Source organism: Narcine bancroftii, chromosome 4 (assembly GCF_036971445.1).
Source record: "Narcine bancroftii isolate sNarBan1 chromosome 4, sNarBan1.hap1, whole genome shotgun sequence".
In the NCBI taxonomy this organism is placed as follows: domain Eukaryota; kingdom Metazoa; phylum Chordata; class Chondrichthyes; order Torpediniformes; family Narcinidae; genus Narcine; species Narcine bancroftii.
The window spans coordinates 297,993,972-298,008,165 of NC_091472.1; the positions used below are offsets into that span (position 1 = coordinate 297,993,972).

At 36.2% G+C, this 14,194-nt stretch overlaps 1 protein-coding gene across 20 annotated transcripts in view; it reads left to right on the forward strand.

The window, feature by feature from the left end:
- LOC138762132 (kalirin-like) overlaps positions 1-14,194 on the forward strand; it is an 873,682-nt gene that overhangs the window by 324,490 nt on the left and 534,998 nt on the right. The window contains exon 3 of one of the 20 annotated variants that reach the window (XM_069935563.1): positions 7,771-7,838. The exons of the other annotated variants lie outside the window; for them this stretch is intronic. The gene's annotated coding sequence lies outside the window, so the exon portion shown is untranslated. The remainder of the gene's footprint in view (positions 1-7,770; positions 7,839-14,194) is intronic. 20 annotated transcript variants of the gene reach the window in all.

Genomic DNA, 14,194 nt, shown 5'->3' on the forward strand with positions numbered 1-14,194 from the left:
GTAATAAAGAACAAAGAACCCTGATTTCGACTCAGTCTGGTGTCTGTCTCACTCATTCATGAACAAAGCAGACCTAACACTAGTTTGGAAATTGTACCACCTCAGACCATAAGATCTTGTGGAGGAAAGCAAAATCAGTGGAAAAGATCACTGGAGGCTCTCTTCCTACAACACGTTGCACATGGAAAGCAATAAACATTTTGAAGGATTTCACACACCCCTCATGTAAACCTTTCTTCCTTCTGCCAATAAGGTATGAGGTACCATAGCACTTGGGCCCTTATGTCCAGATTGGACCAGAGTTTGTTCCCAGAACATACGGTATGTGGATAGTATACCATGAACTTTTACTGAATATGCCTCAATAAATAGAGATTGCGTGAAACAGGTAGCTAGCTAGGCAATTTATATGAAGAATGGAGTTTGCTGGTCTGGGACATGTTTTATAGCCTCTTAACTGAGAACACTAAAAGTAGATTAGCACTACATAATATTTACATGGCAGTTAACCTGGGTGACTTGACGTCTATATTGCAACATCTTGATGATTGCTTGAACAAGCCATTCAAAGACCATTTGTGCGAGGAATGGAATACATGGATGTCGAGTGCAAAAAAATTGTTTATAAAAGGTGGAGCAATGCCTGCTGCATCCCTTCATATGCTGTGTAACTTCGTGCTCAAGGCAAGGGACAAAGATAAAGTAGAGACTGTGATTAAAGTCATTTAAAAAGTGTGGTATCTCTTATGCAATTGATAACACGGAAGATGATTTATTGTGGGACACTAACGACAAAGCTGAAACCGCCTCATCAGATATAGACTTGGACCCATTTGATGACTGTTTAAACACTGAGAGTATGGAAGTGCTTGCTGTCATCTTTGCTTCAGATGATGATAGGGAGAGTGATTTTGATGGGTTCTAAACGTGTTGATTTCAGACAATGATAGCGATTTTGAAGGGTGTTGTGTTGTTTTCAAATAAAAATCTCAATGAAAATCTGTTGCAGTTAGGTTCTTTGGGTTTCGCAAGGGTCAACCTATACACCAGATCAGCGCAGATTGGACATTGAGCTGAATTTAAGGTATAAAAGTATATCTGGCATATAAGTCAACCCCCATTTTTGAGAGATTTTTTGGGGGTTTCACAACTCGACTTATACGCTAAAATATACGGTCGTTTTATATATAGCAGGTGGTCCCAGAGCTAGAGGACATATGTTTAGGTGAGAGGGGTGAGATTTAAATGGAACTTGAGGGGCAAATTTCCACTTAGATGCTAGTTCATATCTAGAAAGAACTGGCAGAGGAAGCTGGTACAATTTTATCATTCAAAATACATTTGGATAGCTAGAGATAGTAGCAATATGATCCAAACGTAAGGAAATGGGACTAAACCAGGATGTCAACTTGGTCCATGCAGATGAGTTGGACAGAAAGGCCTGTTATATTCTATGGCTGTCAGAGCCTATAAGTGTCAGCATGTGTGCAAAAAAGATTATTGTTGATTGTTAAGAAATGCATTTTGATCACTATTTACATCACAATAATGCCATTTAGAAATTCTTCCTTGATTGTGAAGTAATTTAAAGTATCTTTCAAAAAAAAACTATGTATTAAGTTAAGTTCCTTCTTTAGTAACACTGATAACAAATGTTCAGTAAGGTTCTTTCTCAAGCATTTTTTAATTTGGTAATTTTTTTTCATCCATAACTTGTGTAAAAGTTTTGCTGTTTTGTATACAACAATTTGATCTTGTTTCATCCATATAAAAAGATTAATTTTGGATATTCTACAACAATCAAAGAAATAAAAGCAGCCAAAGTTCATATACCCTTAATTTTTTTTTAAGATATTTTATTGAAGTTTGCAATAATACAAAAATTAAACAATACAATTATATATTGAATTACAAATTACAAGAAAAAAAATCCCCATTAATTCAAAACCCCCACCATTATACAAGGTTAAAAAAAACACAAACACATGTGACGATAAAGTGATGACAACCTAGAAATAAACAGAACTGCATCAAAGCTTGCAACAACCTGAAAACTTTAGATAGTGTAATGGTCCATAAAAGGGCCCCATGTCTTTAGGAAATTAGTATTTGAATATTTAATGGCATATCTAATTTTTTAAATAAACTTACACACGTAATCTCATTTAATCATTGTGTGTGCGTGTAGGTAGAGTGCTATCTTTCCATTTAAACAAAATTGCATGTCTGGTTATAAATGAAGTAAAAAATAAAATTCTGTTTTGCGTTGAAGTCAGTAAAACATTATCATCTTGCAATGATGTAAAAAGAGCAATTAATGGACAAGTTTCCAATTTATCCTTAAGAATCACCGATAATGTTTGAAAAATCTCTTTCCAAATTTTTTCTAAACTAGGGCAAGTCCAAAATATGTGAATCAAAGAAGCCTCAGCAATTTTATATTTGCCACATAGAGGATTATTTTCAGAGTCAAAAATGAGATAATTTAACTTTAGACATGTGTACTCTATGGATCACTTTAAATTGCAATAAGCAATGTCATGCACAAAGGGAGATGGTATTAATCAAATTAAAAATGGAGTCCCAAACCTCATCAAAAAATGAAAGATTCAAATCTTGTACCCAGTCTCTCTTTATCTTAACTAACAAGGCCATTATTAAATCAAACAAATTGTTATAAATAAGAGAACCTTTATGAGAAAGTTGTAAACCAAAAAGTAAATCAAGAATATTTGTCTCGGGAATTTGTGGTAAGTCAGGGATCTGACATTGAATAAAATGCCTAACTCGTAAATACTTTTAAAAAAAATTGTGTTTCGTAAGTTAAATTTTACCACCACTTGTTCAAAAGAAGCAAAATTATTTTGAATAAAAAGGTCTTTGAAACATTTAATGCTCAATCTCATTAAAAGCTGTATCCTGCAATAAAGGTAGAAAAAGGTGATTATATATTATAGGACAAGCACGCTAAAGTTTCTGAAATGCAAAAACCTTTTAAATTGTGCCCATATTCTCAAACTATGTTTAAATATTGGATTATCAGTCAATTTATATAAAAAGGAAGATGAAAATGACCCTAAAATTAGGAATTTCTCAACTATTATTAGATTATTATTATTTATCTCACTGAGTAAGAGTGCCTATAATTACTGGAGATTTAAAACAAAATAATTTAGAGATACAACACAATAACAGGCCCTTATGGCCTATGAGCCAATTATATCCATGACACCAATTAACCTCCGAACCCTGTACATCTTTGGAAAGTGGGAGGAAACTGGCATGCCCGTAGAAAACCTTAGTGGTCATGGGGAAAATATACAAACTGTTAACAGAAATTGGTGGATTTGAATCCCGGTCAGAGAGATGTATAATATCCTATGAAAGGATGATCCCCACCTGTCTGCAATCCTTTACTCATCTCTCATTCACCAATCCCTTATTGGCTCCTGTCCAGTGCCTCCCACTCTGTCCTCATTTTACTGGCTATATCCCTTTTGCATTCTCAGTTATAATGAAGGGTTCTGACACAAAGTGTCAACCATTCTTTATCTCCCATTAATGTTGTTTGACCTACTTAGCTTCTCTGACCATTTTTTATGCCTTACTTTCCAATATTTGTACTCTGTGTGTGTGTGTCTCCAGATTAATATTAACCCTGTATATATTTTTCCAAGCAGTCCCCAGATCCTCTGGTTCTCTTTAGATCCAAAAGTATATTGATCTCACCTTCAAGATACCAATGACTAAGCAAACAGATGAGAATTTCAATGATTTACAACTTAAAAAGAATTCTACTCACTTAAGTCTAAACTGATGACTCTCCAATGAAAACAATCTTTCAACTCCTAAATTATCAATCTCCCTTAGAATATTGTGTGTCTCTGTAAAATTGCCTCTCCATTTTCTCATCTCCAGTGAGTAAGAACATTCTCATAGTATAGCACTACATCTCCAGAATCAATCAAGTGAATTTACTTGCACTGATTCCAGGATGAGAACGTCCTTCATTTGATATCGAAGTCAAAACTGCACACAGTGCATGACCTGAACAGCATTTTACATTTAGAATATTTTATTAAAGAGAATTATCTTCTGTATATTCTGAAAATCTTGGTTGTAGTCATAACTTTTCTTCCTAAAATTTAGTGCTTTGTCTTATTCAACTACTGACCTTGCAAATTCCTTTATTTTTGCCAATGGCTTAGATTATTAATGGTTCCGCCTCCCACTTAAAACAGCATTTGTCATCCTATTTTTAAAAATAAAAATCTCTCTTTACTGCTTCTTGTGTGAAGAAATGACCTTCAACTTCCTTTCCCTTTTCAAAACTACCCCTGGCAGCTTGTTGCTATCACCTACCATTCTCTATGTAAAACAAAATGCTGGCCACATCTCTAAATGATCCCTTCCCCCCTCTAGCATGTGACATTTTTCCCTTGGGAAAACTATATGGATTGTCTCTCCTATCAATGCCTCTCATACATATTTATACTTCAATCAGGTTACCTTTCAGCATCCAGCACTCTACTGGATGTGTGAAGAAAGATATGACTGTAGTTAAAAGTGATGTTAGTAGATGTATAAAAACAGTAGATACTGTATAGGATCATTTTTTTAAAATTGAAGAAGCTTTTTTTGATTGTAAGAATCAAGTAGAGTGTAATAGAGAAAAAATGGAAAAAGTGGGGAACTCTTTCGTGGACTGGGGGATTCAGAAGAAGGAATTATTGAAGAAGATTGATTCATTAGAGAATCAAGAGAATCGAAGAAATAATATAAAAATAGTATGTCTTCCAGAAGATATGGAAGGTTCAGATCCGGTAAAACATTTTAAGAATTAGATTCCTGAGGTACTGGGCAAGAAATTTTTTCCAGATGGTCTAGAGAAGGATCAAACGTACAGAGCATTGACGAAAAAACCGTTTCTAGGTCAACCACCAAGGCCGGTTCTGATTCGTTGTTTGAAATATCAAGATAGAGAAATGATATTATGAGTTACGGTGCAGAAGGCACGGCAAAATCAGACTCCAATGAAGGTTCAAAATAACAGTGTTTTTCTATGTGGATTTGAGTCAAGAAATTATTAGAAGGTGCCAAGAATTTAATTCAGCTAAAGAAGTGTTGTGGCAAAAGGGTTACAAGTTTGCCTTTCGATTCCCAGCTGTACTTAAAGTTTTTTATGGAAATTTTCAGTCTCAATTTTTTGAAAATTATCATGATGCATTAATTTTTGCTAATTCGTTGCTAGATTTGCGATGAAATGGTTGGTCGCCATTATCATCGCCTAAAAGGAGGATAAATGGAAATGAGAATGGAAAGAAGGTTGAATTGATGCAAAGTCTTCTTGATATTGAAGACCCGGAACAATCATTGGGATTGGAATCACTGGGTTGAATATGTCTGAATAATTACTTTGTGAAAGTCTGTTTGGGGGTGGGGGGGGTAGATGACACTGAGACCTGATAGTTGTCTGCCACTAGTGGGTTTTACCACACCCAGATTTTTAGGGAGTTACTACTTTTTAGTAGTTTACTGAGAGGAAGTTTATATATTTTTTTGCTTTTGTGGTATTTTTTATATAGGGGAGGGTTTAGAATATTTAGGGAATTAGAAAGGGGAGTAATATTTTATAGTAGAGTTTTCACTGAAATGTCTAATTTGAACATTGCAACTTTTGACGTCCAGGGATTGAATAATCCTATTAACCGTAAATGGGTATTGGCTTATATTAAAAAAAATTGAAAGTCGATATTGCTTTTTTGCAAGAGACACATTTGACTGAAAAAGAACATATGAAATTGAAGAGAGATTGGGTTGGTCATGTATTCTTCTTTTAATTCCAAGGTGAGAGGTGCAGCGATCCTAATTCATAAGAAATTACTGTTTGAATTAGAATTCTTTGAAGGTAATGCAGGGAGGGTTTTGAGGTTGAATTGTAACAATTTTGCTGAATCATGGTCTTTGTTAAATATCTACGCACCTAATGTGGATGATGAAAGGTTTATGTCAGAGGCTTTTTTCTTGTTAAATCAGGGCAAGGAAAATATTTTGGTTGGGGGAGATTTTAACTGTGTTTTAGTTCCTTTGATGGATAAGTCTCCAAAAAGTATAGGGAAATCAAAGACGCCAATACAAATAGGGGCCTTGATGAAAGATTTGCATTTAATTGATATTTGGAGGAGAGTAAATCCTACAGAGAAAGATTTCTCCTTTCATTCATTTAGACATGATTTATTTTCTAATAGATTAGAAATTAGAATAGATTTTTTTTGGTATCGGAACATTTACAAGGTAGAGTACTCCAAGCCGAATATAAAAGCCGGGTCATATCGCATCATTCTCTGTTGCTTTTCTCTTGTGCAAGTCCGGAAGGGGTGCAATTATCTTTTAGATGGCGGCTTAATACAATGCTATTAAAGAAACTAGAATTTGTTACTTTTGTTAAGGAACAGATTGCTTTATTTTTGGCTGAGAATATTAATATAGTAAGTAGTACTTTTGTATTATGGGACACTTTGAAAACATATTTGCATGGGCAAATTATTAGTTATACTACAAAAGTTAAAAAAACAATATGTGGCGGAAAGCTTAACATTGGAGAAACAAATTACTGAGTTGGAAAAGGAATTTCAGAAAGATGTCACAGAAAAAGGCAGCTTTAGCAAACCTGAAACTACGTTATAATACACTACAAACCTATCAGTATGAGCATTTAATCAATCGATCTAAGCAACGTTATTATGAATTAGGTGAGAGGGCTCATAAGGTGTTAGCATGACAATTAAAAAGAGAACAGATATTGTGAATTATTAATGCTGTTAAAAAGAATTCAATAGTTACCGATAAACCTCAGGAAATTAATGACCAGTTTTATTCATTTTATCAACAATTATATACTTCTGAAGGAAAGCAGGAAGCTGGTTCTATTGATTCTTATTTTATTTTCTTATTCTTATTTCTTATTCTTATTTTCTTATTAAATTTACCTGTTTTAGGGGAGGAGGAGGTTAGGGAATTAGAAGCTCCATTTAAAGATTTTGAGATTAAAGAAGCTATACAAGAGATGCCGAATGGGAAGTCACTGGGGGATGATGGATTTTCAGCTGAATTTTATGAAGATTTATCCTCAATATTTGGAGATGTTCTACAGCAAATAACTGAGGATCAGGTGTTACCGGAATCTTGTTCAAATGCTATAATTACTGTGATTTTAAAGAAAGATAGGGATCCATTGAAAGTATCTTCATATAGGCCTATTTCTTTTCTAAATGTAGATTATAAAATTATGGCAAAAGTATCAGCGAATAGACTTGCTAAATATTTACCTTAGTTGATACATGTAATTCAAAAAGGTTTTATTAAGAATAGAAATACCTCTTATAACATTCTTAGATTGAACACATTGGTCAATGCATCTAGACAGCAACTAGTTGCACTAGTTGCGGAAAAAGCTTTTGATAGGGTTGAATGGAATTTTTTATTTAAGATGTTAGAGAAGTTTAATTTTGGCCCTTATATTATTGGTTGGGTTAAAGGCTTATATAAAAAGCCAATTGCTATGGAGGTGACAAATGGTCAAACTTCTTTACCATTTAAATTAACGTGGTTGACTTGGCAAGGTTGCCCATTATCACCAGCCTTGTTTGCATTGGCTATTTAACCATTAGCTCAGATAATATGACAGAATGATAACATTAAAGGGATGAGAAATGCAGATGATGAATATGATTAATTTATTTGCGGATGATGTGTTGGTCTATTTGACAGAACCGGAGCAGTCTTCGAAATATTTGCAAGATTGCTGGTTGAAATTTGGGGAGTTATCTGGATATAAGGTAAATTAGGATAAGAGTGTAATATTACAAGTTGGGGAAGGAGACTATTCGGAATATTAAAATATTATAAAATTGAAATGGTCAGATAGAACTAAATATTTGGGAGTAATAGTGAATGCAGATTACCAATCTTTATATAAATTAAATTATGTTCCTTTATTAAAAAGGATTAAAATGGATTTGATTAAATGGAAAGTTCTTCCGTTAACGTTAATTGGTCAAGTAAATTGTATTAAAATGAATATTTTTCCTCGAATCCAATATTTGTTTCAGTCGATACCTTGTTTACTTTCAAAGACTTTCAGGATTTGAATAGAGTGATATGGTAATTTTTATGGAAAGGGAAATTAGCACGAGTAGCTTTACATAAACTTACATGGAAATATGCATTGGGTATTACTTCAATTACTTCATTTTCAAAATTATTATGAAGCAGCTCTGTTGAAATTTGTTAGTAGTTTGATGGATATGGACCAACATCTGAGTTGGGCGAAGGTGGAAATGGCTTGTATTTCTGAAGTTGAGGTACATCAGTTTATATTTAAATGGAATATGAATTTATTGCAGGAATGTAATATGGCAGTATTAAAACACTTGTTAAAAATATGGGGTAAAAGAAATATGGTTTTAGAGTCGAAGGGTAAACTATCAATTCAAACTCCGTTATGCCATAATCAACTTATTCCCTTTTCAATGTTTAAAAATCATTTAAGGAGATGGAATTTTAAGGGTATTAAGATAGTTCAGGATTGTTTTGAAGAAGGACAGTTTCTTTCCTTTAATCAATTGAGGGAGAAATTTGATATATCTGTAAATTCTTCATTTGTGTACTATCAACTCAGGGCTTTGATAAAAGATAATTATGATAAAGAGATGAATTTACCTATGTTGATGAAATTTGAGTCTTTGATTTCATCTATACCAAAGAAAGGATATGTATCAATTGTTACAAGATAGTATGGATAAACTGGAATGGGAGAAATCTAGGCTTAAATGGGAAAGTGATTTAACTTATATTTTTCCTGAAGACAATTGGGAAGTTATGTGTCATGACAGTGTAACTAAATTGACGAATATAAGATATGAAATGGTTAATTATAATTTTTTACATCAGTTATATTTGACTCCAGAGAAATTGAAAAAATATGGGTTTAGCAATTTGGACTCTTGTTTTCTATATGGACTATATACTGGAACTTTTTTACATACTGTTTGGTCTTGTGTTAAAGTTCAACCATTTTGGGAAGGAATTAGATTGGTCTTGGAAAAATTATTTAAGATTAAACTACCGCTAGACCCATCGATTTTTTTTGTTGGGCTATATGGTTTCTTTGAAGGGATTGGGGTTGGATAAATTTCAAATTGCATTTGTACGTTTAGCGTTATCTGTAGCATGAAATTGTGTAGTGAGTACTTGGAAAGATAATGTGGAGATTAATATAGTATGTGGGCATAATGAATTAAGAGCTTGTATTCATTGGAAAAAATTACATGTGACTTTCATGATAATTATTCTTTCTTTGTTAATGTGTGGTCTTCTTATTTGGAATATATGAATTTGAAAATACTTTGAAATATTCTAGATATTCTATATATTCTGTTTTGTTTTGTATTTGGCTCCCCTTAAGGGAGCTGGCTGAAGGGCTGAGAGGGTGGGGAGGGTTTTTCTTTAAGTATCTAAAAATTTCTTGCTTTTATTTGATTGTTTTTTGTTTTTAAAAAAAAATATTTTAAATAAAATTTGAAAAAAAAAGAAAAAGCCCAGACACCTTTTCAGGGACTGTGGGGGAGGTGAAGTTTCAGGAGTGGGCACATGCAGTCAGGGTCTAGACCAATGATTCCGTTCTCAATGAATCAGCCAATGGATTGTGTGAAATGCGCACTTGTCACGTGAGATTGAGGAGCTTGGCGGTGTGGAGGAATCTTTGAAGGTTGGCGTCATAGTCCTGCAGGTTGTGGCTGCAGATGGTGACATTGTTGTGATATGGGAATATGGTCTGCAGTTCGTACTGACCCACTATGCAGTCCATCTCCTGCTGGAAGATGGAGACTCTATGTCGAGACAGGGACCCACAGGAAGAGGTAGAGGTGGCCATCCACCTCAAATCCAGTATATCTGGGTGGATAGGGAGCTGATGGTGTGCAGATTTCAGATTAATGGTATAGAAAACCTGATACTGTAAATTGGTTTACCATATTGGATATAAAAGGGAGGGGGTACACGTCTAGTTGTGTGTACCTATTGATAGTCTGGTTGTAGTCGATGACCATTCTGCTTTTTTCCCTATTCCTCGCGACCACCACTTGGGCTCTCCAAGGGCTTGTGCTGGCCTCAATGATCCTCTCATTGAGTAGCTGTTACACCTCCGCTCAAATAAAGGCCCTGTCCCCGGCACTGTACCTTCTACTTGTGGTGGTGACAGGTTTACAGTTGGGGGTGTGACTGGCAAGCAATGGTGGAGGGGTGATTTGAAATGTAGAGAGTCCTCAGATCGTGCATGATGGGTGACTGGCTTGCTGGCTGTGTTTGATTGGGGTGTCTGAAGGATAGGCGGAGCTCTGTAGGTGATTTGAGAACTGCCGGTTACAGATGGTGAGGAGAAGTGGAGGCCCATTGTACTCCATCATCACGCTTTTAAGAGACATTGAAAATCAAATCCCAGTAGCAAGGCAGTGCAGAACTGCAACATCACCAAAATTTTAGTCTTTAAAGACTTTGCCCCAGACAGTTGGAGTCACTATGGAGTAGCCCTGGACATCCGCCATATGTAACTTTGAGTCCAAGGAGACCTTTTGGCCTATTGGTCTTACCACAAAGGAGTAGCGCTGCACTGTGTCAGGATGAATGGAGCTCTCCGTGCTCCCATTATCTAACAGGAAACTCATCACATGGCTGTTTTCCTGAATATCCATCATTGACCTGGCAAGCTGATGCAGCTCTCTTGGTCGAATGTTGGAGCACTGCTTGTTGCTGCGTTGGAGATATTGCATGCTGATTTGAAGGATGGTGGTGTCTGAGTTCCAAAGATGGCACCCAAGCTGGTGTCCTGTCCAAAGATGGCAGTGCCTGTGGCAACCACAAAGTGGCCACATTGTCAGTTGAGTAGAACTCCATATTCTGAAGGGCCACCTCCAGCGTACCTGCCAGCTCGACTGCTCTCTGCAGGCTGAGCTCTCCTTGCTCCAATGGTTTTTGGCGGATGTAATTCAACCTGATCCCTACAACATAATGTTAGGTCTGCTTTGTTCATGAATGAGTGAGTCAAACACCAGACTGAGTCGAAATCAAGGTTCTTTGTTCTTTATTACCTGTTTGTCACACTTACAACTAACAGTGTTAGTTGGAGAAGGCGCATTCTGCCGTTATCAGCAAGTGGTGTTTTTTATATACCTTAGGATACGTACTTAGTAAATTATCATACCATGACATTGTCCAATGAATAAACTGTTGCTGTCCCTCTCTGCTAGCCTCCTGCACATCAATTTGTCATCCCCACTCTTATCTTGAGAGTACAAGGTCACAACTGCATCTTGTTACAGCCCAGCACTGGGTGACTCCCTCTACATTCCCAGCTCATGATGTTTTTACCTAACAATAGGCATCCCTGATCAGGTCCTCCATGTACTCCACAGCTGTCACGGCTTTACATTCACAGACCTTTCTGAGGGCTTGCAGGGCACAGAGGTACTTGACATTTGACTCTCCGGGTCACTGCTTTCAGGTCACCACATGGTACCTGGCCTAGATTTTGTTAATCTTTTGCAAGAACGGGCCCTTTAGAATGTCCATGGCCTCCTGGTACAACGTGGTGTCCCTGATTGTTGAGTTAACCAGGGTCCGACTCGGGAGAGGAGTACCTGTAGTTTGTTGGTCGCTGACTGCACGATGGCTGAAGATGCCTGCAGGAATGCCTCAAAACAGCGTAGCCAGAGTTCAAAATTGGTAAATGCCTCAGGTGATTGAGGGTCGATTTCCAGCTTCTCTGGCTTCAGGATCTGCTTCATTATATTAAAAAAAAAGTAGCTAATAAAATTGATGCATCATCATTGACTCCAGAAGAATGAAGTTGTGCAAATTGATAGGCTTTTATTAGCTATAGAACAAAAGCACATCCATGCTGCTTGACTGTCCTGCACTGAGGAGGGGGTTTGTGGAATGGTCACCTTTATTCAGGAGCCTGTGGGAGGGGCAACAGGTACAGTTGACCAATGAGAGTGTCCAAACAGATAAATATACATATACAATGGTTTACCCCTCAACCTAAGTTTGTCCAACCTCTTTTTATCCCTCATTCTCTCTAATTTAAGCAACTTCCTGCTATATTTCTCTTCTTTTAGAGGGTTTTGGCTCAAAATGCATACTATTCTTTTTCTCCCACTGACGCTGCTTGGCGCGCCAAGTTCCTCCTGCAGAATATGATTTAGATTCTAACATCTGCAGTCTTCTGTGTAACTCCTGTACATCCTGGTAAATTTCTTCTACACCCTTTCTAAAACCTCCACATTTTGCTTTCTTGGGGAGACCAGAATACTGTAAGTGTGCCCTAACCAAAATTTTATGTAAGCAGCAACATGACCTCCTTACTTTTACACTATCCCTGGCCAATGAAGCCAAACATACCATTTGTCTCCTTTACCAACCTGGCTAATTGTATGGCCATTTTCATAGGTCTATGAATCTGATCCCCAGATCCCTCTGCATATCAATGCCTTTAAAAATCCCTGCTATTAACTGCATATGTTCCTCTTCCAAACGCAATACATCACATTTGTCAGGATTAAATTCCATCTGCCTTTTCCCTTCCCATAACTGTAAATGATCTATCCCCTGCTGTCATTTTGATAGGCCCCTCTACTGACAATAGCTCCAGCAACCTTTGTGTTATCTGCAGCCTTACTCATCCACCCACTGACTTTAACATCTAAAAGACTTACAGATATAACAAACTTGGGGTCCCTGTGGAACATCATTGGTCATGGGCTGCCAGTGGAAATAACACTACTGTCTATTTTCTATGGACCAGACAATTCTGATTCCAAACTATCAATTCAGCTTGAATTCCATACACCCCTTCTAGATCAATCTATCAAGAGGGACATTGTCAAATGCCTTACAAATTCCATGTAGACAACATCCACTACAACTACTTTGTCACCTCTTCAAAAAACTCAATCAAATGTGTAAGAAATGTTTTGCCTTTCTCAAAGCCATGCTGGCTATCCCTAATTTGACTATGCCTTACCAAAAAATTCATTTTTTTAACCTTTCCATAATCTGTCCACATATCTGTTCCTCCATCTCTCAGTGCTATTTGGAGACCGATGGTATAACCCTATCAGAGAGATTGTACTTTTTAATTTCTCTCTACCCATACTGCTTCAGTGAATGAGACCACCATTATGTTCTCTCTAGATGCAGCTATAACATTCTCCCTGATTAGAAATGCAACTGCTCCATTTTTTAAATTCCCTCTATATATCATCTAAAATTTCAAAACTTAGTAACATTGAGGCACTACTTCTTTCCAACTTGCAGTAGTTTCAGTTTTTTTACATACATTACCTACTTCCTCTAATTCATTGTTGGAGGCCTTTGGAGACAACTGTAAATTCTCTTCAAATCACACTCTCTTCTCTCCCTGAGAACCTGTATCATTGACTGTTATGTTATCTCATCCAGTTCAATTGAGATAATTACTCTTCAAAACCTTGATACAATTGCTGCGCTAAAATTGGTACATAAATCCAAGATGTCCTATATTACAGGATTATATAGCTGCAGTTGTATATTCTAAATTGGGGTCTTCTATGATTTCATAAATATCTGCCACTTTAAAATCAATGTCAAACAGATTTGGTTACTGTTGTCTTGCTCATAAAAGGCGATGTTAGGAAATACCTCCTTTATCTCCTTTCTTGACTTATTGATTTAAAATGGAATGAATTGAATGGAGACGGAAGTCTGAATAACTGATAAACCTGTGGTTAAATGATTGATTTTATTCTACCATTTCATCAGTAATATGTCAATTGCACAAATACATGAGTTTTCTTATGAAGCCGAAGTGTAAGTGAAGCAACAGTAAGACAAAATCAATACAAGTTTGAGGCTTAAGTCTAAATCATTCATCACTATTCAGTAGTGCAGAATGAATCATACCTGGGAATTTGTTCCATAGATTTACAAAACAACTCCAATTATCTGAAATTGGATTCTCCAAAATCCTCATTTATCCAATTCTTTAAAAAAATTTGAATTAATGAGGATATCTGAAACATTCACTCGAAATGAAATTAGAACGACAATTGTCATCATTCCAGATAACTCTCTCCCACCTCTCTTCTTTACCTTCCCC